Source organism: Triticum dicoccoides, chromosome 7B, assembly GCF_002162155.2.
Source record: "Triticum dicoccoides isolate Atlit2015 ecotype Zavitan chromosome 7B, WEW_v2.0, whole genome shotgun sequence".
In the NCBI taxonomy this organism is placed as follows: domain Eukaryota; kingdom Viridiplantae; phylum Streptophyta; class Magnoliopsida; order Poales; family Poaceae; genus Triticum; species Triticum dicoccoides.
The window spans coordinates 587,526,298-587,553,703 of NC_041393.1; positions in this window are offsets into that span (position 1 = coordinate 587,526,298).

Below are 27,406 nucleotides of genomic sequence, written 5' to 3' on the forward strand. Positions count from 1 at the left end.
GAGCCGCGCGGTCTTTGAATGACTGGACTGATAGTAGCAGTTGTGCACCTTCAGATGAATAAAGTTGTCCTGTAGGTGATCGATAGGCTGCATATTAGTAGAGGCAAAACGCTGTATTTTCCACCCAGTTCTGCTTTCCCGATTTATTTATGGTGCTTATGGTGTACCCCTATTGTCTACACTATGATGTGCCTACTGGCTCTGCGCTCTCGTTATCATGGTTTGGCAGTAAATTTTCTATACGGTATATTATGAACCTATTATCTGCCAACTGTCCTTACATCTGGAGCTCCCAACAGGGATCCTATTTTTTGTGTAGTTGTGCCAGATTATATTAATCTACTCAACATATTAGAGCACACATGGGCTCTCTCAACAGAATCCACTGATAGCACACAAGGGTTTCCAGGGAGCCCCTATTATATTACAATATCCTCTGCATTAAAAAGATAATCTCACTACTTTTATGTTTTCATGCTTTTCAAATATTGTACATAATCACAATGAATATAAAAATGCACACATTAGAAGAATATTGCAGAACAAATCAATGGGTAATAAACCCAATTCTTATGAAGAAATTTAGTTATGCATTGTTCTTATAAGTATATGTTGTCCTTCATCACTGTACTTATATTTCTCAGCTAGTTATTCATGTACACTTTGTAGCTTATTTTCCCTTGCCCTCCATTTTCTACACATCATATCTACATTTACTCTTGCCAAAATATTGAATGAAACCAATGTTACTGAAGAAGTTTAGCTCCGCATTGCTCTTGTCAATGCCTTTTGCCTGTATGTTGTATTTACATTTGTAATATGCATCTTAAGTTAAATAATCACCATTTGTTCATGTATTTTCACATCTATATTTACTCTTAGAAAATAGTAGAATAAAGGCAATGTTCTTGAAGAAGAGTGTGCGGTAAACTTCTTGAATTGCCCCCCCATCAATATGGACAAGGGCTTTATAGAACCTATCTTCACTACTAATGTAAGTTTGTCCTCCTTGAGCTTTCAAACTTTGTTGTGTATATTTGGATAGCTATGAGTGCAAATGCTGTTTATTTTTGTTGTCTACATCAAATTGCTTGTTCAAAGTTTATAAAGAAGAAGTACATAAACATAAGTTTGTCCTTCTCAATTTCAGTCTTTAGTTGTACAACCTAGTTCCTTATTCGTACCATGTAAATTAAACTAAATATAGCAATTTATCTTCTTTAGCACTATGTGTATGCTTGTGTTCTTGATCTATAATCCAGTGGTGTGGTGAAACTACCAACAACAACACAATGTCATATCCTGCTATGTCTCAACTATGAACAATGCCATATTATATTAATGTTATTTTAATCGTGTCTCTTTATTTACCAATCTGAAACGGTGTAAATTGAGAATACACTCACCATACATGCTTATACGTTATTTAGAAATACATGTATGCTTGTGTTCTTGATCTGTAATCCAGTGGTGTGGTGAACTTGGCCGCTCCAGCACAATGACATTTCCTGTCGTCTTACTATGAACAAGGCCTATTATGTTAATGTTATTTTAAACCGTGTCTCTTTATTTTTGATAAAGAAATGAGATGAATTGACAGAGCTGATATGTCTCCAACGCATGTATAATTTATGAAGTATTCATGCCATGTTTACAATAGTTTTATATGATTTTGGTATGATTTGATTGGAACTAACCCGGACTAACGCTGTTTTCAGCAGAAATACCGTGGTGTTTGAGGGAGTCCCAGATTAGGGGGTGTCCGGATGACCGGACTATGACCTTTGGCCGGACTCCTGGACTATGAAGATACAAGATTGAAGACTTCGTCCCGTGTCCGGATGGGACTTTCCTTGGCGTGGAAGGCAGGCTTGGCGATACAGATATGTAGATCTCCTCCCATTGTAACCACTCTATGTAACCCTAGCCCTCTCCGGTGTCTATATAAACCGGAGGGTTTTAGTCCGTAGGACGAACAACAATCATACCATAGGCTAGCATCTAGGGTTTAGCCTCTCTGATCTCGTGGTAGATCTACTCTTGTACTACCCATATCATCAATATTAATCAAGCAGGAGTAGGGTTTTATCTCCATCGAGAGGGCCCGAACCTGGGTAAAAACATCGTGTCCCTTGTCTCCTGTTACCATCCGCCTAGACGCACAGTTCGGGACCCCCTACCCGAGATCCACCGGTTTTGACACCGACATTGGTGCTTTCATTGAGAGTTCCTCTGTGTCGTCATCTTTAGGCTCGATGGCTCCTCCGATCATCAACAACGATGCGGTCCAGGGTGAGACTTTTCTCCCAGGACAGATCTTCGTATTCAGCGGCTTTGCACTACGGGCCAATTCGCTTGGCCATCTGGAGCAGATCGAGAGCTACGCCCCTGGCCATCAGGTCAGATTTGGAAGTTTGAACTACACGACTGACGTCCGCGGAGACTTGATCTTCGACGGGTTCGAGCCACAGCCGAGCGCGCTGCACTGTCACGATGGGCATGATCTAGCTCTGCCGCTGAACGGTGCCCAGGAGGCCGCCCAGTGTCCGCTCCGACCCTTAGCTCGGAGCCAACTGCGCCAATCGAGGACGGGTGGCTGGACACAGCCTTGGGGGCTGCAATCTCTACGGTGATCGAGCCGAACACCAGCCTTGTCCTTTGTGAAGCTCGTGACTCCAAGGTGCCGGACTCCTTTCTGGACTCCAAACCTTCCGCGCCCCTGCCGATCGAACCTGATCGGGCGCCGATCATGGAGTTCGCCGCCGCGGACATCTTTTAGCACTCGCCCTTTGGCGACATTCTGAATTCACTAAAGTCTCTCTCTTTATCAGGAGAGCCCTGGCCGGACTATGGTCAGCAAGGTTGGGATGCGGACGACGAAGAAATTTGAAGCCCACCCACCACCCACTTCGTAGCCACTGTCGATGATTTAACCGACATGCTCGACTTCAACTCCGAAGACATCGACGGTATGGACGCTGATGCAGGAGACAACCAAGAACCAGCGCCTATAGGGCACTGGAAGGCCACCTCGTCATATGACATATACATGGTGGACACCCCAAAAGAAGGGAATGGCGATGGAACAACGGAGGATGACCCCTCCAAGAAGCAGCCTAAGCGCCGGCGTCAGCGGCGCCACTCTAAATCCCGCCAAAGCAAAAATAGCGATTCCGGCACGGGAGATAATAACACCCCTGACAGTGCCGAAGACAACCCCCTCCAGCAGGATTCAGCACAGGAGGATGGAGAAGCCAGCCCTCATGAGAGAGCGGCAGACAGAGAGGTAGAGGACGATAATTACATGCCTCCCTCCGAAGACGAGGCAAGCCTCGACGACGACGAATTTTTCATGCCTGAGGATCCCGTCGAACAAGAGCGTTTCAAACGCAAGCTTATGGCCACGGCGAGCAGCCTCAAGAAAAAACAGCAGCAGCTTAGAGTTGACCAAGACTTGCCAGCCGACAGATGGACTGAAGTCCTTGCGGCTGAAGAGTACGAACTCTAACGCCCCTCCAAGAGCTACCCAAAGCGCTGGCTGCTACCCCGATTAGAGGAGGAAGCACCTAAACCTACATCACCAGCGCATGACGCGGCCGACCGGCCACCTCGTGGCCGCGACAGAGAGGCGTCTCGGCCATCCACTCAAGCCGCACCCCGGCGTCGCTTAAAAAATACCAAGGCACGGTGAAATGCGCCAGACCTGCGAGACATATTGGAGGACAAGGTAAGGCAAACAAGATCGATCTATGGATCGCGTGGGCGCCCCACGGCACGTGATGATAACCGTCATGCCGGATATGGCAAATACGGCCAGGCCGAACACAGCTGACAAAGCTCATTTGGGCTACATCGTGATATAGCCCAGTACAGAGGCGCCGCACACCCACTATGCTTCACAGATGAAGTAATGGATCATCAAATCCCTGAGGGTTTTAAGCCCGTAAACATCGAATCATATGATGGGACAATAGATCCTGCGGTATGGATCGAGGATTATCTCCTTCATATCCACATGGCCCGCGGTGATGATCTACACGCTATCAAATACCTCCCACTCAAGCTTAAAGGACCAGCTCAGCATTGGCTTAACAGCTTGCCAGCAGAGTCAATTGGTTGCTGGGAAGACCTGGAAGCCACATTCCTCAACAATTTCCAGGGCACCTATGTGCGACCACCAGATGCCGATGACCTAAGCCACATCATTCAACAGCGAGAGGAATCGGCCAGACAATTCTGGACATGGTTCCTAACCAAGAAAAATCAAATAGTCGACTGTCCAGACGCAGAGGCCCTCGCAGCCTTCAAGTATAACATCCGAGACGAATGGCTTGCCTGACACCTAGGACAGGAAAAGCCGAAATCCATGGCAGCCCTCACAACACTCATGATCCGTTTTTGCACGGGAGAAGACGGCTGGCTAGCTCGTAGTAATAACATGACCAAGAGCCCTGGTAATTCGGATACCAAGGACAACAATGGCAGGTCGCGTCGCAACAAGCACAAGCGCCGCATTAACGGCGACAATGCTGAGGATACGACAGTTAATGCCGGATTCAAAGGCTCTAAACCCGGTCAGCGGAAAAATCCATTCAAAAGAAATACTCCGGGCCCGTCCAGTTTGGACCGAATACCCGATCGCTCGTGCCAGATACACAGCACCCCCGAAACACCAGCCAATCACACCAATAGGGATTGTTGGGTGTTCAAGCAGGCAGGCAAATTAAGTGCCGAAAACAGAGACAAGGGGCTGCACAGCGATGACGAGGAGGAGCCCCGACCGCCGAACAATAGGGGACAGAAGAGCTTTCCCCCACAAGTGCAGACGGTGAACATGATATACGCAACCCACATCCCCAAAAGGGAGCGGAAGCGTGCACTCAGGGACATATATGCGTTGGAGCCACTCGCCCCAAAGTTCAACCCGTAGTCCTCCTGCCTGATCACTTTTGATCGAAGGGACCACCCCACTAGCATCCGCCACAACGGATTCACCGCGTTGGTTCTAGACCCAATCATTGACGGATTTCACCTCACTAGAGTCCTCATGGATGGTGGCAGTAGCCTGAACCTGCTTTATCAGGATACAGTGCAAAAAATGGGCATAGATACCTCAAGGATTAAACCCACAAAGACGACCTTTACTGGCGTCATTCCAGGTGTAGAGGCCAACTGTATAGGCTCAGTTACACTGGAAGTGGTCTTCGGATCCCCGGATAATTTCCAAGCGAGGAGTTAATCTTCGACATAGTCCCGTTCTGCAGTGGCTATCACGCCCTTCTCGGACGAACCGCATTTGCAAAGTTCAATGCGGTGCCACACTACGCATACCTCAAGCTCAAGATGCCAGGTCCTCGAGGAGTCACTACGGTTAATGGAAACACCGAACGCTCTCTCCGAACGGAGGAGCATACGGCGGCCCTCGCGGCGGAAGTACAAAGTAGCCTCTCAAGGCAATTCTCTAGTCCGGCTATTAAACGTTCGGACACCGTCAAGCGCGCTCGGAGTAACCTACAAAAAGACTACCTGGCACGCACCGAGCAAGCATAGCAGCGCGGCCCCAACCCCAGCCCTCGTGAAATTGCGAAACCAGTACCACGCGTACATAATTATGCTCTGGAAATACCATGGGCACAGGGGGAGGGGCACAACCACGGCACGCCCAAAATGCAGCTCAACTGCACTAGGGGCTCCCGATTTTTTCATTTCTTTTTTCTTACTTTCAGGACTCCACTCTCCGGAAGGCCTGTCCGGCAGTACAATCACCGAACACACGATGCAACAGCTAGGGAGGCAGCAAGCTACGTCAAATGTCCAGGTGGTCTCTATAACGAGCTAAATACCTATCTTACATAAAGTGTCTCAGCTTGCCCCTTGAGAGGGACATGTCAAATAATCCCATCTCTTGCTTATCACACTATTTGTATCTTTCTGCTTTCACAGTAGCCTTTTAATAAACAATACATAGCTCTTATCTATTATTGCATTCATTTTTTATGTAAATATGTTCAGTTATGACATTATGCAACCGTACACTTTGGTACGGCCAATACACCAGGGGCTCAAGTACCCCAGAATATGGAGTGAGAAGTCCGAACACTCTCACGAATGCGGCACCCCAAACTTATAGCATTATATGCATCGGCTCCGAATCATGTCTTGGGTCAATAGTTGGGTTTGCCCAGCTCCCATGTTTTGGTACCTTACGTTCTGTTATATCGGCTAAGGTAGCGCTGGGAGAACAACTGCGATTGTGCCCCAATTGAGCTGGGTTAAGCACCTCAGTAGAGAAAGCTAAAACTGACCGTCATGATAGGGCGAGAGCCGGTCGCTGTTCGAGAGGTTTTCGAGTCCCTAAAGACTTATGCCACTTAGAGCGAGGAGCTGGCTTTGTCCGGCCTAGGCGTGGATAGCGCCCCGAACTCGGTGTTCCGAATACTAGGGACTTTGCCGAAATTTAAAATTATAGAATTCTATGGCTAAGTGAGAGTGATATAGCATTATAGTCCAATTGCCTTGTTCGTTGTGCTGAGCGCCTCCCTCGAAGGACCCAAGAATGGGAACAAGAGCGCTCAGGTTTATCCCGAACACCCCAGCACTCGTGGTATGGGGGTACAAGCCGACGACTCGCATCTCTCATATTTAATAAACGGCCGCACAGAAGGTAATATTTTAAATTCAAAAAGTGTTGCTTGGCGCATATGAACAAGTTTTCAGCACATAGGATAACACGAGCGAGTTTACTCAAAGATTACATCCTTGGAACACTCATTGGACACAAGGCAGGCATCCTTCAGGACGCCCTCATAGTACAACTCGGGCTTGCGATGCTCCTTCCCCTTCGGTTTTCCATCTGTCACCAGCTTCTCAGCATCCATCTTGCCCCAGTGTACTTTAACACGGGCAAGGGCCCTACGGGCGCCTTCGATGCATACGGAGCGCTTGATGACTTCAAGCCATGGACAGGCATCCACCAGCCGCCTCACCAGCCCAAAGTAGCTCCCAGGCAGGACCTCCCCAGGCCATAGCCGGCCTATAAGGCCCTTCATGGCCTGTTCGGCTACCTTATGGAGCTCAACCAGCTTCTTCAGCTGGTCGCTCAAGGGCACCGGGTGTCCGGCCTCACAATATTGGGACCAGAACACCTTCTCCGTCGAGCTCCCTTCCTCGGCTCGGTAGAATGCGGCAGCGTCAGACACACTGCAGGGCAGATCTGCGAATGCTCCTGGAGAGCTTCGGACTCGGGTAAGTAACAAGTAATTCACTTTCACGTGCTTGCTTTGCATAAAGAATGCCTTACCCGCCGCTATCTTCTTCATCGCCTCAATTTCCTAGAGGGCTTTTTGGGCTTCGGCCTTGGCAGATTTGGCGCTCTCAAGGGCCAAGGCAAGCTCAGACTCTCGAGTCTTTGAGTCAAGCTCCCAACTCTCGTGTTTTTTCACAAGAGCGTGGAGCTCTTGCCGCACCTCCGCCACCCATGCCTCCTGCTTTTCTCGCTCGGTGCACTCCACGGCCGCATTGTCTTCGGCCTTGGACAGCGCTTCTTTCAGGGTCGCCACCTCGGTTGTGGCCCTTGTAACACTCACGTTGGTCCTATCATTTTTTGCAACCAGGTATTTTTTATATACTAACATCAGGTACTACTTACCTTCCTTGTCCTCGAGCTGCTTCTTGGCAAGGCCGAGCTCGTTCTCGGACCGCTCGAGGCTCTGCTTCAATGCATCGACCTCCGCAGTTAGTGCGGCAGAGGTCAGCAGCGCAGCCTGCATTCCCATATTGACATATTTATGTTAGACTCCTGCGTATATCTTTTTAGATCCTCAGTCCGGCTTTTCTTTCCGAACACCAAACTGAGCATCAGGGGCTACTGTCTATGCGGTAATATTTTTACATGTCTTAAATACATACCTCAAAGCCTGTTAGAAGGCTAGCACAGGCTTCCGTCAGCCCGCTCTTGGTGTACTGGACCTTCCGGATCACCACACTCATAATAGTGCGGTGCTCCTCATCGATGGAGGCGCCGTTAAGCACCTCCAGCAAATTATCCGGTGCCTCCGGTTGGACGGAGGTCAACGGCGTCGTAGGCTTACCCTTCTTACGAGGGGGCCGCCTGCCGGACTCCGGTACCACTGAAGGTTCCGGTGCGGTGTCCGGCCCAGGGCCGGACTTAGAGCCCTTTGGGGTTTTATCCCCTTTGCGCCTGGAGTCCGGAAGGTCGCCTTGTGGCGCCTCCGGGGCTACCCCCTCCTGGCTTGGCCCCTTTTGGGACTCCACCTCAGCATCATCCATGGGGCGAGGGGAGGTAGCAGTCGGGAGTGAAAGACTATTCACATCCGATGAATCCAGGGATCCGCTCGACGAAGCATCGAGCCGGGCCTTGGGCGGAATGCATGATTATGTTCGGCGTTAGAAGATACTATTCAGTAAAGGAACACCATGAGTTATTCTGGTATTCGGATACTTACGATTTTGCGAGGGGCTTGGCCCTGGATGGCCACTCCTCTTCGCCGTCGTCGGTGTTGGTGGAGTAGTCCGGGAGAAGGGTCTTTCCCTTCTTGGACCCTCTGCCCCCCCTAGTTGGGGTGGCCTTCCTTTTCTTTCATCCCCCCGTTGGAGGGGGAGAGGCCTCTTCTTCGTCCTCCTCGTCTTTGTGGGAGGAGTGCGCTTCGGAGTCGTCGGGCGATGAATCCGACACCACCAGGCACCGGGAGCTCTTTCGACTTCCCGTGGCCTTCTTCTTGGCCTTCTTCTCTGGCACCATGTGAGGTGCTCGGACCAGCAGCTTCGCCAAGCGGGCATCTTCTGGGCCTTCGGGCAAAGGAGCCGGACAGTCGATCTGTCCGGACTTCTTCTGCCAGTCCTGTTAAAGGAATGGGAGCTTAGATCCCACATAGAGTCAAACTATGAAAAAAAGTATCCAGTAATGGGTAAAACAAGTTTACCGCACTGGCTTGGCGCTTCGCGCAGAATCCGCGATCCTCGGTAATGGGAGGGGGAACCTCGGTGCCCTTAAATAGCACCTTCCAGGCATCTTCGTGCATTGTGTCAAAGAGCCTAGACAAAGTTTGGTGCTGGGCCGGGTCGAACTCCCACAAGTTAAAAGCCCATCGTTGACACGGGAGGATCCGGCGGAAGAGCATGACCTGGACTACGGTGACAAGTTTAACCTTCTTGTCAATCAGGTCTTAGACGCAGGTTTGGAGTCCGGTCAGCTCTCCCAAATTACCCCATGACAGGGCCGTCTCTTTCCAGGAGGTGAGCCGTGTGGGGATGCCAGATCGGAATTCGGGGGCCGCTGCCCATTCAGGGTCACGCGGCTCGGTGATGTAGAACCACCCTAATTGCCACCCTTTGATGGTTTCCACAAAGGAGCCCTTGAGCCATATGACGTTGGACATCTTTCCCACCATGGCGCCTTCGCACTCCGCCTGCTGGCCGCCCACTACCTTCGGCTTGACATTGAAGATGTTCAGACATAAGACGAAGTGGGGCTTGATGCGGAGGATGACCTCGCACATGACGATAAACGCCGAGATGTTGAGGATGAAGTTTGGGTCCAGATCGTGGAAATCCAGGCCATAGTAGAACATGAGCCCCCGGACAAATGGGTGGAGTGGGAAGCCTAGTCCATAGAGGAAATGGGGGAGGAACACCACCCTCTCATGGGGCCTGGGGGTGGGGATGAGCTGCTCCTCGTCTGGGAGCCGGTGCACACTGTCGTTGGACAAGTATCCGGCTTTCCTCAACTTTTTGATGTGCCCCTCCGTGATGGAGGAGGCCATCCACCTGCCTCCCGCTCCGGACGTGGCTGGAGAAGGTTGAGGTGGGAAGTGCGGACTTGGGCGCTGGAGCTTGAGTGCGCGGAAATGGATAAGCAAAGGAGGAAGAAGCCGTAGATGGGAAGGGTGGATCCTTATCCCCTTATATGGGCGGACGAAACTATGTACCCCCACCAGCCTGGTAAAACTCGCTTATCTCCCAAGCGTCGTGATTAATGGCACGGTTGGGTTACCCACACCCGTATTGATGAGAATCCCGGAATAAGGGGACATGATCTCTTCTTCGACATGACGTAGCAAGGAAACCACCTCGCTAAACACGCTGAGGTGGGACAGTAAAACGATTCGAATAAAGGCTTGGCCGTGGCATGATGCCACACTGTGGAATACGTCAGCAGATTAGATTTGTACAAATATTATTCTCTCTACGGTGGTATGTGGAACTTATTTTGCAGAGCCGGACACTATCCTTGTGTTCAAAATCTTCTATGAAGTATTCGGAGGAGTAACCCGCCTTGCAATGCCGAAGACAATCTGCGTGCCAGACTCGTCGTCATTGAAGCCTGGTTCAGGGGCTACTAAGGGAGTCCCGGATTAGGGGGTATCCGGATGACCGGACTATGACCTTTCGCCGGACTCTTGGACTATGAAGATACACGATTGAAGACTCCGTCCCGTGTCCGTATGGGACTTTCCTTGGCGTGGAAGGCAAGCTTGGCGATACGGATATGTAGATCTCCTCCCATTGTAACCGACTCTGTGTAACCCTAGCCCTCTCTGGTGTCTATATAAACTGGAGGGTTTTAGTCCGTAGGACAAACAACAATCATACCATAGGCTAGCTTCTAGGGTTTAGCCTCTCTGATCTCATGGTAGATCTACTCTTGTACTACCCATATCATCAATATTAATCAAGCAGGAGTAGGGTTTTACCTCCATCGAGAGGGCCCGAACCTGGGTAAAAACATCGTGTCCCTTGTCTCCTATTACCATCCGCCTAGACGGAAAGTTCGGGACCCCCTACCCGAGATCCGCCGGTTTTGACACCAACAGTGTTGTTTTTGTGTAGAAATAAAAGTTCTCGGAATTCGCTGAAAATAAACGGAGATTTTTTTGGGAAAATAAAAAAAATACTGGAACAAAAAATCTACCGGAGGGGAGTCCCATGGGTCCCATGAGGGTGGGGGCGCGCCCACCCCCTGGGGCGCGCGCCTGTGCCTCGTGGACTCCTCGTGGGGCCCCCTGACTTGTTCTCGATGCCAACCTCTCCTATAAAAGCCCAAACCTCCAGAAAATTACCTAGATCGGAAGTTCCGCCACCTCAAGCCTCTGTAGCCACGACAAATCAATCTAGGCCCTCTTTGGCACTATGCCAGAGGGGGCCATCATCACCAGAGGCCATGGGGAAGGATCTCGGAGGGGCCATCATCGCCATGAAAGCCAAGGACCAGAGGGGAAACCTCTCTCCAACTAGAGGGAGGCCATGAAGGAAGAAGCACAAGGGGGAGAACCTCTCCTCCTCTCTCTCGGTGGTGGCACCGGAGTGCCATCCGAAGGGGAATCATCACCGCAGTGATTGTCTTCATTAACATCACCATCATCATCATCACAATCCTCATATCTTTTACGCGTTCCACTCTCCCGCACCCTGCTATAATCCCTACTTTAACATGGTGCTTTATGCCAGATATTATGATCCAATGATGTGTTGCCATTCTATGATGTTTTGAGTAGATATCTTTTATCTTTGGGTTGATTGATGATCTAGATTGGTATGAGTTGTATATTTTATTTTGGTGCTGTCCTATTGTGCCCTCCGTGTCATGCAAGCATGAGGGATTCCCGCTGTAGGGTGTTGCAATATGTTCATGATTCGCTTATAGTGGCTTGCTTGAGTGACAGAAGCATAAACGCGAGTAAGGGGGTTGTTGCATATGGGATAAAGGGGACTTGATATGTTAATGCTATGGTTGGGTTTTACCTTAATGATCTTTAGTAGTTGTGGATTCTTGCTAGGGTTCCAATAATAAGTGCATATGATCCAAGAAGAGAAAGTATGTTAGCTTATGCCTCTCCCTCGTACGAAATTGCAATGACGACCACCGGTCTTGTTCACAATTGCCTAGGATAATTCCGCACACCGACCCATCATTATTCCACACTCGCTATTTATAATATTCAGTAATATATTCTAACTTTATGATAACAACACCTACCTTTATATTTTAGCTCTCCAATAACATGCAAAGTTATCATGTTCATGCCCACAACGTAGTTGTATTTCTCGTTTCTAGTTGGAAGCAAACGTTCGGTGTACGTAGAGTCGTATCAGTGGCAGATAGGACTTGAGAGAATATTGATCTTACCTTTAGCTCCTTGTGGGTTCGACACTCCATGCTTATCACTTCCACCTTTGGAAATTGCTATGATGATTCCCTGCACTTGGGGATTATCAAGCTCTTTTCCGGCGCCATTGCCGGGGAGCAATAGCATGGGGTTGATATTCTCGTGTGTGCTTGTTTGCTTTCTTCACTAAGTAGTTTTTGTTTTCCCTTTTAGTTTTTCTTAGTTTTGGGTGAAACATACAAAAAAAATCAAAAAATGAAAATACAAAAAGATGACTTGCCCCATATGCCTAAAAAGTTTTTCAAAAAGAGAAGTGATTGGAAAGTTATGCATTGGAGAAGAGAGGGTCAACCTTGAGAACTTGTGTTCATGCTCATGGAAACAATGTAGAATTTTTCATGGAAGTTTATCTGTAAATAATTACCCCCTTGTAGATATCCATTGTATTATAAAAATAATGTGCCAAGATTTGGTTTTAGGATGATTAGATTGCTTGTTTACTATGTGCAGTACGAAAACAGAAACTTTGTCTGTAGCGCGTGAATTTACATTTTTTTACTGGAAAGTCAAATAGGTCTGAAATGTTTTTCACATTACTTCTGTACAATTTTTTAAAATTTACATATTTTATTTAGAATTTTTGGAGTTAAAGATGTTTACTAAATTTCCAGATTACTACAGACTGTCCTGTTTTTGAAAGATTCTATTTTCTATGTGTTGTTCGCTTATTTTGATGAATCCATGGGTAGTATCGGGGGTTATGAACCATGGTGTAGTTGGAATACAGTAGATAAAGTGCTAATATGAAATTGGAATTAGTTTACAAATGTACCTAAAGGTAGTGATTTGCTTTAGTATACTAATGGATCTCACAAAGTTTTTGTTAAGTTTTCGTTGGTGAAGTGTTCGAAGAAACAAGGAGTTACCAATGCGAGAACAATAAAGAAAGGCAAGAGTTCAATATTGGGGATGCACAAGGAACCCTGTCGTGGAATTAACACGTCAGATGTCCTTAGTGTGAGGACTTAGTCGCGAGGCCAACGCATCTATGTGGTAGCTTGAGAGGGGTTGAGCAGAATCGAGAGACGCAACACAAGACAAGGGTTTAGATAGCTTCGGGCCCCGGGAAACATCATCCGGTAACAACCCTACATGCTGTTTGAGGCTAGATCTCATTATCATCATGAGGGAGTCGCCGTAAACCGGCTCTCCTCTAGTTGTGTCTATCCCTAGAGATTATTTCTTGCGTGTCCCTCTTTGGGGAGCCCTGACCCTCCTTATATAAGTTAAAGGGGCGGGTTACATGTAGAGTCCATCTCAGACTAAGACTTAAACTATTTTGACTTCCTTTCCGGGGCTTCTTAACATCTGTCGGTTTAACATTATCTGTCGGCTTAACATTGTCTGTCGGTTTAACATTGTTTGCCGATTTAACATTGTCTGAATACCTGCCAGTGCCACCATCTGTCTTAACTCTGCCGGTTTAACACTTACTGGTTTACCGTTTGACTTTAGCCATCTGTCTTAACTGTCTGCCGGTTTACCATCCGCCGGTTTACCAAATCCCGGCCGGTTTACGACTCCAGCCGGGTCATACCGCGGGGTATATCCCCGACATTAGCCCCAAGTTTAATTTGGATTTATCCATGTTAAACTGATCATGATCATCCTTAAGTCCTTGTCACTTCCTTCTTCTAGAAAACCCGGTTTAATAGACCAGCTTCATAATCAACTTGCTGCCATTCAGCTCCCAATGCTTAAAAACAATGTTGGTCCTTGAAATACTCATCTGATCCTCAGCCGGTTTAAGAATGTAAAACTTGCCGGTTTAAGAATGTAGAACTTGGCCGGTTTACAAATATTGATGGCACCGGATCATAACTGTTTGTTGACATCAGCTTTTGAAAATATACCTCTTATATACCCATCACTTGTAGCCCTCAAATCTTAAGAAGGTAATGTAGTAATAGCTTAAGATTTGCTTCAATATGAATGTCACAAGCTTGAAGAAACCCAGTTTGTTCATCTCAATCACTAGTCAGAACTGAGTATTTCGCATATGTAGCCCCCAAGTGCCGGGTTGTCATGCTTGCAGCAACCTGGGACTTGTAATTTCCTGATGCTCATAAAAACTTCAACCAGTGTAGCCCCCAAGGGCCGGGTCATTATGCAATAATGAGTAGGGACTTTGTAAATATAAGCATGTAAACTTTGAACAACAACGGTGTAGCCCCCAAGGGCCGACTCAGTAAGATAATATTGAGCTAGGACTTGTTATATACTTCAATAAAAATAACATCATACGATGTAACCCCCATCATGGGGATTGAATCCAGGTCCACAAGGTTAAGAGCATTGTGCTTTACCAACTGAGCAGTGGACAATGTAATGGAGAAAAAACTTTGTACCTTGAATTGTTGACAGAAGCAATTGGTAGCCCCCAAGGGCCGGCTCATTATGATGTGATGAGTCAGATCTTCAATAAAGGTGAGCAAAATAATGACTTTGCATTAGCCCCCAAGTGTCATGGTGCATGTTTGCAGCGACATGAGACTTGCATACTTGATGTAATCTCAACTGAAATAATGTAGCCCCCAAGTGCCGGGTCGTAAGCCTGTAGCAACTCGGGACTATTCCTTGAATTGTAGAATAAATCATATCCATTGATAATATGATAGCCATTGCGCTAAAGCGACTTTGAAAACCTTGATCATAATACTGGTTATTGATAACTATAAAAATCCAGCCATGTTGGCTATTTGAATAATATACCCAATGATTATAAGCGCATAATTCCAATGCCGCAATCCAAATATATATTGGCGACTTATAGTCCAAAGCCAGGCCGGGTCAATAAACACCGGATTTTAAGGGATTATGTGCTAACAGCTTGATAACTGGAAGCCACACCGGGTTAAGAAACACCGGGTTGATGTAATGACATATAGCCTGGCCGGGTCAATAAACACCGGGTTAATTTAAAACTTGATCAAAAAAGAGATAAAACTTTGCAAAATGCAAAAGCAAATAAAACTTGTAGTCGAGGCTTTTCGAGGGCTGCCAGGCCCAAATTCGAGGCTTTTCATGGGCTGCCAGGCCGCTGAGTTAACCATTTGACAAAGACTTTTAAGATGGGCCTCCAACTAACCAATCGTCGTTTTAACTTTGACAAGTTCAGGGTCTCAATGAGAGTAACTTGTCAAACGTTCGGCGGGTCATGCTAGGATTACCTGGATAGGAGTGGCTTACTTGATGAAGGCAGGTTAACCCGGGGTTTTAGGTGAATACACCAGGCTTCCAAGCCGTGGGTCGATACCCAATTACAAGGGTCCTTTCAAACTCTTTGTTACTTTACACAAAGAACCCCCAAGTAACTTTGTGAGCTGTGCTCAATGGGTGCCTATGTTTGAGCTCTGCGTAGCAACAAGACTCTCTTTGGCCCCTTGGGTGTGAAGCTCCCAAGCTGTATTGTGGCGTGATAGCCGGATTAATAGACAAAACTCTGCTTTATCAGCTAAATCCCCCATGTAACCAATAATATGATAAGCCAATAAGGCGGGATACCCACGTTTGAACCGCGTGTCAGGGCAGCAGGTTCTCTTTAGCAACCTTTAACTTTTTTGCAAGAGATAAATTCTTCTTGAACCGGGACTTTGAACCGGATATTGAGAGCATCAGAGCTTTATGCGAGACCTCTTTCCCTTCAATCGGACCTTAAACCGGAATCTTTAATTTCAGCCGGAATTTTTCTAACGGCCTTTAAACTCGAACTTGCGAGAAGTTTAAATCTTTTGGAACCAGACATTCGTAAACCAGATTTCAGAGCGTCCTAGCTTTGTGGGAGAACAGATTTCCCTTGAATCGGATTTTAAACGGGAATCCTTTTTGATGATCCGGAACTTCTTCCTTACACCGGATTTTGCAACTGTCATATCCTTTCTAAGCCAGAAATTCTCTGACGGCCTTTCAAATTTTCATTAATATAAAAGTAGCTTCCGGGACTGGGTTATCTTTCCCTTCAACATCCTGGGGCACTTGAATTTGCTGAAACTGGCAAGACTTACCAAGTCATATGATCATAGCCCCCGAGTCTTAAGATGACTCAAGGAGTTGTCTTGAGATTCTTCGTACTTGACCATAGCAGAAGGTTTATATCATTGGTGTTGATAACGCAATGTGAATCCACAAAAGGTTCAGGTAACTGTGGCGGGTTATAAATGATCCCATTGGAATTGTGTCAGTAACCCAGCTAGTGGGTTATCCATGCTGATTGTTGAAATTACCCAAACTGCAGTGGCAACGATTTGTACTCCAATTCAGTGAGCCATCCGCTGGAAGCTGATAATACATTATGATCTGCTCCAGATTTGTTGAAATAGACCGGATTAAAGGGCGGCAGCTTGCACACATTTATTGATGACTTGTGTGATCGAGTATAACCTTGACGTATTGATGGAAATCAGCCTGCAAGGGTAGCGACTTTAAGCGCTTCTGTTGAGCGAAACAGCACGGATGTCAGTGCAAAACAATGATGTCATGCACTCCGTATCCACGGTATAACTCCTGTTTAGCGATGACTAACTGTCCTGATATATGTGAATGATAGATAAACTTTTTGTCTCCACCACAAACATGGAACCATTGTCCTGTGTATAAAAAGATTAAAAGGAGAAGAATTGTTCTCGAAGGAATTCAACATGCATTGATAACATAAATAAAGTGGATAGCACCTGGCATTTCCCTGAGACGTCGAACCAGTCATATATGCTGGTGGTGAGATGCAGAGGCTGCAGCGGTTTAGAACAGACCCACCGAGTCAGGGATTTTCTTTTTCTCTTTTTTTAAACCGACCCGGCAGCTTCTTTATCTGCTCCACATTGCCCACTTCCCCTTTTCCTCAGGTAGCGTCAGGCGCGCGGGAACCGAGGGCAAGACGGCTCAGCGTAGGCGATTTAGAGCGGGGCGACGACGGTTTAAGGCGGAGGCATAGCTCTTAGCAGTAAAGCGGCTTGACCCAGCGGCGGTTCAGGGGAGCATACGGCCGGAGCAGAAGTGGCGATAGGGAAGCCAAAGCCGGCCAGTCAGGGGGGCGAGCCAGTGAGGTGATCCGGCGATGTGAAGATGGCGAGTCGGCGGCGACGTGGCTGACGGGCGACGCAGGACGTGCGGGGGCTGCAGCAACACCTCGCCTCCTCGCCCGGCTTGCTTGAAGCCTTGACGGCGGCGCGGAGAGGAAGCACAGGGAGGCTCCATCCTCTTCCGACGCTCCACCATGGAGAAGAAGCCCCTCTCCTGCACCTTCGTCCTGGCGCAGGTCGGACCCCCTCACGGCGAGGTGGAGAAGTGGTGGTCGGCGACGCTTTGAAGATGGAGGCGGAGATGGGAGGGAGGGGCGTCTGCTGCGGGAAGGGATTTAAGATTTCAGATGCAGGACGAGATGCAGAGGAGCGGCGGATTGATTTTTGCAGGACGGCTGAAGATGGCCGATTGACCCGGTTGTTTGCAGTGGAAGATGAATGGTGCGGCAAAGCAACGGGGTGCGGCGCTGGAGGCGGCCGCGAGCAGCGACCTGGCCCGGGTGCGCGGAGGAAGCGCGCGGGCGGCCCAAGCTGTGAACCGGCGGGCGTGGCTGGCGCAATGCGGCAGGTACAACTCCCATGCGGAGGTAACCCGGTGGCGGTTTGGCCATGGTGTGTTACAAGTGGCTGTGGCGGGGCAGACCCGGCGGGAGGCAGAGTCGAGTGCAGTGCAGCTGGGCGGCATGAGGCAGCCTCAAGGGGAACCAAAGGCGCCTTCGAGTACGAGAGCCGATGCAGCCGAGCGCGGGGGCGGCCGGGCACACGGAGGAAGCGGGAGCTGGTGCGGCTGGAGGCCGGTTCGACGGAGCGCGGCCGAGCGGTCATGGAGGAGCAAGCAGGCGGCGCGAGTCAGCGGTTGGCGACTTGGAAACAATAGCGTGACTCGGTAGAGCAGGAAACAGAATCCGCGGGCGAGGCAAAGGGTGGTTCAGGGCCAGTTTGCGGTGAACGGACTCTGGTCGGGGCGGTGGTGACGGCTCAGACCCGTGGAGGATGGCTCAAGGCAGCAGGACAATGTCTCAGCAATGTGGCCGGTTCAAAGTATGGTGAAGGCGAGGCGACTTAATGACGGCGAGTTAACACAACAGTTGAACTTTGGCCGAGTCGAGTCCCTGGCTGTCGGCGGTTTAGATTGATGTGGCCTCGGTGGCTTGAGGCTGCAGAACCCTTCATGATAGAGAGATGACGCTCAGCACAGCACAAGGCGCTGGGCAGCTTGGCGCACCGGGGATGTTGATCCAGGAGGCATCTTGGTGAATCAGAAGCTGCAACGAGGGCGCTTCAATGACAACAACGGATGGCTCTTCAGCATGGGCGATTTAGGGCAGAAACCAAACCAGTGATGATAGCTAGATGCTTGCCCGGTGGAGGTAACTCGCCAGCATTCATGACCGAGGCAGAGAGCGGCAGAGTCAAACATGGATGGTTTTGTGCCAAGGAGGCTGACCGGTGAGGCCGGCATGGCGCGCCATCGGCTTGTCACTCTGATGGCGATTTGAAACGGCAGGGCGCCGTGGCGGTTCATTAGTAACCCGTGACTCGAGGTTTGAAGCAGCTCAGAGTCGAAACGGGTCGGCGAAAATGGAGTTGTCTCGATGGTGGTGGTTAGAACAGCGACTTGGTGAAGACCGATGACTGTCCGCCGAGTTGCGCAGAGACAGGCCGCATCAACGGTGAGTATCGAAGCAAAAGTACTCCAGACAGTGTCTCGGAGATAGCATTGAAGACAGAGCTCATGGTTACTTTAATCTCTCTGATCTCTTTTTCATAAACAATCTCCGACTCATGACTTGATGGCCCAATTGAAATTTGTCCCGTATTTGTACAATTGGAATTCTCATCTGACTCCCACTCGTAACTGTCTCTGTTTCGGTAAGGTGGCTCAACACGGCAAATCCGAGTCACGGCTGTTGACTCCCAGTCGTAACTGCCTCTGTTTCCCGTGAAAACTTCTGTCAGTATTAGCGGTAGTAAAGTTGATCCGGTTTCGACCAATCGTTTGATCACCGTGGCACACATCATGCAAACCTAATTATTATTTTTTGACTGTTCGTCGTACATCTTCTACACCGGCTCTTTTTTATCCAACACATCACATACTTCTCGATCCTTGAGATAGATCCCTCCAAGAATCTCAACACAATCATGCGCGGGCCCCATGGTGGGCGCCAACTGTCGTGGAATTAACACGTCAGATGTCCTTAGTGTGAGGACTTAGTCGCGAGGCCAACGCATCTATGTGGTAGCTTGAGAGGGGTTGAGAGGAATCGAGAGACGCAACACAAGACAAGGGTTTAGACAGCTTCGGGCCCCGGGAAACATCATCCGGTAACAACCCTACATGCTGTTTGAGGCTAGATCTCATTATCATCACGAGGGAATCGCCGTAAACCGGCTCTCCTCTAGTTGTGTCTAGCCCTAGAGATTATTTCTTGCTTGTCCCTCTTTGGGGAGCCCTGCCCCTCCTTATATAAGTTAAAGGGGCGGGTTACATGTAGAGTCCATCTCGGACTAAGACTTAAACTATTTTGACTTCCTTTCCTGGGCTTCTTAACGTCTGCCGGTTTAACATTGTCTGCCGGTTTAACATTGTCTGAATACCTGCTAGTTCCACCATCTATATTAACTCTGCCGGTTTAACACTCACCGGTTTACCGTCTGACTTTAGCCATCCGTCTTAACTGTCTGCCGGTTTACCATCCGCCGGTTTACCAAATCCCGGCCGGTTTATGACTCCGGCCGGGTCATACCGCGGGGTATATCCCGGACACACCCCAAGTAAATATTTTAAGAATACTCAACCATGTAAGCTTGGGGATGCCTCGGTTGGCATCCCATCTTTCTTCTTCAACAATTATCGGTATACCTCGATTTTTGTTTTGTTCACATGAATTGTGTCCTTTGTGTTTTTATTTTTCTTTAAGAACCATGCTAGTATGAGATAGCCCTTAATTGATTTATAGAATGCTTCATGTGCTTCACTTAAATCTTTTAAGTATGACTTTATAGAATGCTCTTTGTGCTTCACTTAAATCTTTTGAGTATGGTTTTATAGAACGCTTCGTGTGCTTCACTTATATATTTTGAGCTTGGATATTGGTTAGTATATATTAATTGTAGAATGCTCCATGAACTTCACTTCTATATTTTGGAGTATAAATAATACTATCATCAAAAGTGGTTTTGGAAGAGTGTCAACTTTAGGAATTAGTGATCCCACTATTTTGGAGGGTGTTGAATCTTAGTGTGATATTTATGAAAGTGGATTTGGAGAGGTCTTGACTTTAGTTAGTAATGATTCCACTATTTCGGAAGAGGTTCCAATTGATTATGAGAAAAAAGTTGCTATCTATTGTGATGACATGTATTTTATAAAGAATAATGTTAACCATGAAACTTGTCATCATGATTTTAATTTTCAATTGGATTATGCCTCACATGACAGTTATTTTGTTGATTTTGCTCCCACTATTCCGAATGAGAAGAATTTTGCTTATGTAGAGAGTAGAAAAATTTATATGCTTGTAGATCATGAAAAGGATGATTTATGTGATGGTTATACTGTTGAAATCATTCATGATGCTACTGAAAATTATTATGAGGGAGGAATACATGCTTGTAGGAGTAGCAATAATATCAAGTTTCCTCTCTATGTGCTTAAAGTTTTGAAGTTATACTTGTTTTTCCTTCCTATGCTAGTTGATTCTTGTTCCTATAAATTGTGTGCTCACAAAATCCCTAGGCATAGGAAGTGGGTTAGATTTAAATGTTCTAGTCATATTCTTCATGATGCTCTCTTTATGTTTCAATCCTTATCTTTTATATGAGCATCATTGAAATCATCATGCCTAGCTAAAAGGCATTAAATAAAAGCGCTTGTTGGGAGACAACCCAATATTTACCCTTACTGTTTTAGTGTGTTCACATGATTAAGCTGCTGTAGTGATCATGTTTTATAGCTTGTGTTTAAATAAAGTGCCAAGTAAGACCTTTGGGAAGACTTGGGTGAAAGTTAATGTGATCTTGCTGTAAAAACAGAAACTTTGCACTCACAAGATTAGCTGTAATTATTTTACAGAAGAGTGATTTTGAGCTGATTCTTTTTGAAGAAGATTAATAGACAAATTCCTCATGTCCACCAATTTATTTCATAATTTTTGGAGTAGCAGAAGTATGGTTGTTTTTCAGATCCGTTACAGACTGTTCTGTTTCTGACAGATTCTGTTTTCAATGCATAGTTTGCTCGTTTTCTATTTTATATGGCTTATATTTCTCAATATAAATTGTAGAAATGATATGGTACATTAGGAATTGTGTGAGAACAATTATGAATCTTGTCTTTGACAGTACCAAAGTGAATGATTTACTCTTTATCATACTAACCCATCTCACGAAGTTCTGTTAAGTTTTGTGTGATTGAAGTTTTCAAGTTTTGAGTGAGATATCCATATGAGAAGAATAAGGAGTGCAAATACCCTAAGCTTGGGGATGCCCAAGGCACCCCAAGGTAATATTTAAATATGACTCAAGCGCCTAAGCTTGGGAATGCCTTGGAAGGCATCCCCTCTTTTGTCTTCAAAACTATCGGTATACCTTACTCGGAGATATATTTTTATTTGTCACATGATATGTGTTTTGCTTGGAGTGTATTTTCAATTATACTTCCTGTTTGAATAAAATCATTGGATCTGAAATCTAGAATGAAAAACAATCCTCCCATGGCTAGTTGATTATTTGACTACTCAGTGTTCTTCACTTATGTCTTTTGTAGTAGTTTGTCATTTAGTCACGTGCTTCACGTATATCCTATGATTAAATGGTTGAATGAATTGATTATCATAAATCTGAAATTATATATGTTTCATATGCTTATACCATGGGGATTAATGACTTCACACATAATAATTATAGGTGGTAAACTTATTGAAAGTTAGCAAACGCAGAATTGATCACTTGAACAATTCATGTAAGAATATTGAAGGAAGAGAGATTTCACATATAAATATACTATCTTGGACATCTTTTGTAGTTGTGAGCACTCATTAAATATGACATGCTAAAAGGTTGATGTTGGACAAGGAAGGCAACTTAATGGGTTATGTATTCCTATATCTGAAACGTTATATTGTCTTGGATCATCCAACATGTTGAGCTTGCCTTTCCCTCTCATGCTAGCCAAATTCTTTGCACCAAGTAGAGATACTACTTGTGCTTCCAAACATCCCTTAAACCAGTTTTGCCATGAGAGTCTACCATGCCTACCTATGGATTGAGTAAGATCCTTCAAGTAAGTTGTCACCATGCATGCAATAAAAATTGCTCCTTAAATATGTATGATCTATTAGTGTGAAGAAAATAAGCTTTATACGAACTTGTGATAGGGAAGAAATAAAAGCGATGGACTGCATAATAAAGGTCTTTATCACAAGCGGCAATATAAAGTGACGTTCTTTTGCATTAAGATTTTGTGCATCCAACCATAAAAGCGCATCACAACCTCTGCTTCCCTCTGCGAAGGGCCTATCTTTTACTTTTATCTTCTACTCTTATACTAGAGTCATAGTGATCATCACCTTTCCTTTTTACATTTTTTCTTTTGGCAAGCACTTTGTGTTGGAGCGATCTGGATATATATACCCACTTGGATGTAGGTTTTCATAAATTGTTATTATTGACATTACGCTTGAGGTAAAAGGTTGGGAGGCGAAACTATAAGCCCCTATCTTTCTCTGTGTCCGATTGAAACTTTGAACCCATAAATATCACATGAGTGTTAGCAATTGTGAAAGATTAAATGATAGTTGAGTATGTGGAGTTTGCTGAATCAAAGCTCTTACATAGACCCTTCCCGAAAATAAGATGAATTGCAATTGTTTCATGACTAAGAGCATGGTTTGTTAGTTTTCAAGAAAGCTTAAGATCTATACTTTAACATGTGAATAGCTTGTTACTTGATCATGAGAAGTTTTATGAGTTGAGCTACTGTTATGATATATAATGATGCTAGAAAAAGTGATTGGAACTATCATTGATCAAACTTAAGCACTTACTAGCATTCACACTTCATAAATTATTTCCTTTATCATTTACCTACTCGAGGACGAGCAGAAATTAAGCTTGGGGATGCCGATACGTCTCCAACGTATCTATAATTTATGAAGTACTCATGCCATGTTTACAATAGTTTTATATGATTTTGGTATGATTTGGTTGGAACTAACCTAGACTGCTGTTTTCAGCAGAACTACCGTGGTGTTGTTTTTGTGCAGAAATAAAAGTTCTCGGAATTCGCTAAAAATCAATAGAGACTTTTTGGGGAAAATATAAAAAATACAGGAACAAAAATCTACCATAGAAGAATCCCGTGGGCCCCACGGGGGTGGGGGGCGCGCCCACCCCCTGGGGCGCGCCCCTCTACCTCGTGGACTCCCCGTGGGGCCCCCTGACTTGTTCTCAACGCCAGCCTCTCCTATAAATGCCTAAACCTCCAGAAAATAACCTAGATCGGAAGTTCCGCCGCCGCAAGCCTCTATAGCCACGAGAAATCAATCTAGGCCCTCTCTGGCACCCTGCCGGAGGGGGCCATCATCACCGGAGGCCATGGGGAAGGATCTCGGAGGGGCCACATCATCGCCATGAAGGCCAAGAACCAGAGGGGGAACCTCTCCCCAACCGGGGGAGGTCATGGAGGAAGAACCACAAGGGGGAGAACCTCTCCTCCTCTCTCTCGGTGGCGCTGGAGTGCCATCAGGAGGGGAATCATCGCCGTGGTGATCGTCTTCATCAACATCACCATCATCATCACCATCCTCATCTCTTTTACGCGGTCCACTCTCCTGCACCCCGCTGCAATCCCTTTTGACCATCATGCTTTATGCCATATATTATGATCCAATGATGTGTTTCCATCCTATGATGTTTTGAGTAGATATCTTTTGTCTTTGGGTTGATTGATGATGTAGATTGGTATGAGTTGTATGTTTTATTTTGGTGATGTCCTATTGTGCCCTCCGTGTCGCGCAAGCGTGAGGGATTCCTATTGTAGGGTGTTGCAATACGTTCATGATTCGCTTATAGTAGGTTGCTTGAGTGACAGAAGCATAAACCCGAGTAAGGGGGTTGTTGCATATGGGATAAAGGGGACTTCATATGTTAATGCTATGGTTGGGTTTACTTTAATGATGTTTAGTAGTTGCGGATGCTTGCTAGAGTTCCAATCATAAGTGCATATGATCCAAGAAGAGAAAATATGTTAGCTTATGCCCCTCACTCATTTGAAATTGCAATGACGACCACCAGTCTTGTTAACAATTGCCTAGGATAATTCCGCACACCGACCCATCATTATTCCACACTCGCAATTTATAAAATTTAGTAATATATTCTAACTTTATGATAACAACACCTACTTTTATATTTTAGCTCTCTGATATCATGCAAAGTTATCCTCTTCCCCACAACGTAGTTTTATTTCTCGTTTCCAGTTGGTAGCAAACGTTTGGTGTACGTAGAGTCGTACCAGTGGCAGATAGGACTTGAGAGAATATTGATCTTACCTTTAGCTCCTTGTGGGTTCGAAACTCCATGCTTATCACTTCCACCTTTGGAAATTGCTAAGATGATTCCCTGCACTTGGGTATTATCAAGCGCTGATGCTTATACATGCAAAACCTGTAATCTACCTACTTGTTTCTCTTTCAGGGTGACAAAACTGCCGCTGGGAAGAACTGCCACAATGATAGTGAGACGAACCCATTGTTTGTCCCTCTAATATATATTCCAAAGAAGAAGGTAACACATCTTGATGTTAGGGATACAACAACAAAGTCATATCTTGATGTAGTGTCGAACTTACTCAGTGACACAAGCTCGATGAAGTCGCCGCCTAAATCTATTGGACTTCTTCAGTCTGAAATTCAAGAAGAAAGACATGCTTCCGCTCAAATCCGACTGGAACTCCAGTCTCTATGCAAGATTAACCATAAGTATAGGGCGTCTATTGATGCTATGTTTCTTAAGTTGGTGGGTATAAGCGTCAAAGAAGCACAGTCTCATCAGGTTGCTAAGCTGCTTGCGCTGTAGCTCCTAGGCCTGGCTAACCTTTCTTGAACTGTATTGAAGTCTAACTTATTTATGTATCCACGTAGACTACGAGTCGTTAAGAGGCTGAAAGTAACTATGGACCATAAATAGGCCCAGGTGCAACTCGGGCCTTTAAATGGCCGAAAATGAAACCGGGCTGAAAGAGACCCACTTGTAGATAGGGCCGTTGACAGGCCGAAACTAATATCAGGCTGAACTGCTAAATGGGGCATTAAGAGGCCGAAGAGAAAATCAGGCCCCCAATGGGCCAATGGTACGGTAGCTGTTAAAGGGTCGTATCTGTTATGGGCCGTAATTTGGCCCAGGAAATGAAAGTCAGTTAATGGGCCGGATCAGGTATGGACCATAATTTGGCCCAAACTATTGCAGGCTGTTAATAGGCCGGATATGATATGGGCCGTAAACTGGCATAGGATATTGCAGTCATTTAATGGCCCATATCTGATGTGGGCTATAATTTGGTCCACAAAATGTTAGGCTGTTAACGGGCCGGCCCATTAGATCTGACGAAATCTTGTGGGCATGTTCCTGGGCCGGCTTTTAAACCTATATGGGCCTCTATTGGGTCGTCCCACGTGTCAACGTTTCATTGGTGATTCTTGTCAAATGGACGGTTGACATCTGTCCCAACCCCGAGCTGACACGTGGATCGTAAACGAATGAGAATTTTACAGTGGAAAACCGCCATTGGTGCGAGCTGTTAATGGGTAATCGGATCCAAACCGGAACCCGATAGCTTAACAGCGACCCGTTACGGTGGATACCACGTGTCGGTCACCCTTGACGAAAGCACTTCTATGATGCGCGATTTATCATCATGGAAGTGGACACTTCCGTGATGATAATTTTCGTAATGTCATGGAATACTTCTACGACATCACATGGATGACTATCTTGATTCTATCATACAATCGTCATGGATGTACATGCATGATAGAAAAGGTGACCTACTATGACAAACACGTATCATCACGGAAGTGTATCTTTTTTGTAGTGAGGCAGGGCACCCAACCTCGAAAGGTAGGCACCCGCCATATCCGAGCGCGGGCTCGTCGACGTCGGGTCCGTCGCACCCATTGGGCTGGCAGTGGTTGTCATGACATCGCTCAGTGACGGCGTGCATGCCTTCCCTCCGCCTGTCCTCCCGGGCTTGCCGTAGGCCTTGACGCGCCCGAGGGTCGGAGGAGGCCATCAAGACATCGTCGGGCTCTTGGTTACGTGGCTCCCATACTGCTTGCTGAGGTGGGGACTTCACAGTGGGGGCAGCCCCTTCCGTGCGGCCAGCCGCATGAGCCGTTGCGTCTCTTGGGGAAGCTGTGGCGGGCCATCTCGCCGTGGTCCTTCCGCCTCCGTGAAACCAATTAGACTTTGTATGGTGGCACGCCACTCATCTTTGATCGACTGCCCGTGGAAATCTCAACAGCACCTGGGCTCGTGCCATGGCCTGGGAGGTAGTGCTTGGCATAGGTGATGATGGCGTAGACCATAGTGTCGTTCGGCTTCGGATGGTGCCGGTAGCGACCACGCCGTGCCCTCACTGTTGTGAACCGGCTGTTGGGTTGCCATGGTGACGCGGTGGAGGGGCTTGAGGGCCAGCGACTCCGTTGGGCCCAGTGGCTGGGTCTGGCAGTTCCGGGGGTGGCTTGTGCCCTGCGAGGGAGTGGTAGGAGGGTTGCAATTCTCCCCAGAACATGCACCACTACGGCTCTGCCCTTTGGCGAGGAGAGGGGGTGCAGACAAAATAATCCCCCATTCATACCTCGAGGAGCGTGGATGCTGGGATGTTGCTGATGATGCCCTTCCCCGGTGCGTCTTGCTTCTGCTTCGGCCATGGGAGTGGTGGTGCCATTGCCGGCTGCGCCGACCACATCTCCCGTCGTGTCCACTTCCTGCATTTCCAGCGACGTTGGTGGTCGCGGGCGGCGGAGCCCTTGAGGCGCACGGGTGATTCGCAGCTCCGGGCTTCTTCTTTGGCGCCATAGTCGATGACGCCGTCGATGTCAAAATGGCAATGAAGATGACGCGCTACTGACACTCTCAAGTTCGCGCTAGTGACCCCCCTACCTGGCGCGCCAAAGATGTCATGGGGAGCCAAGTCCA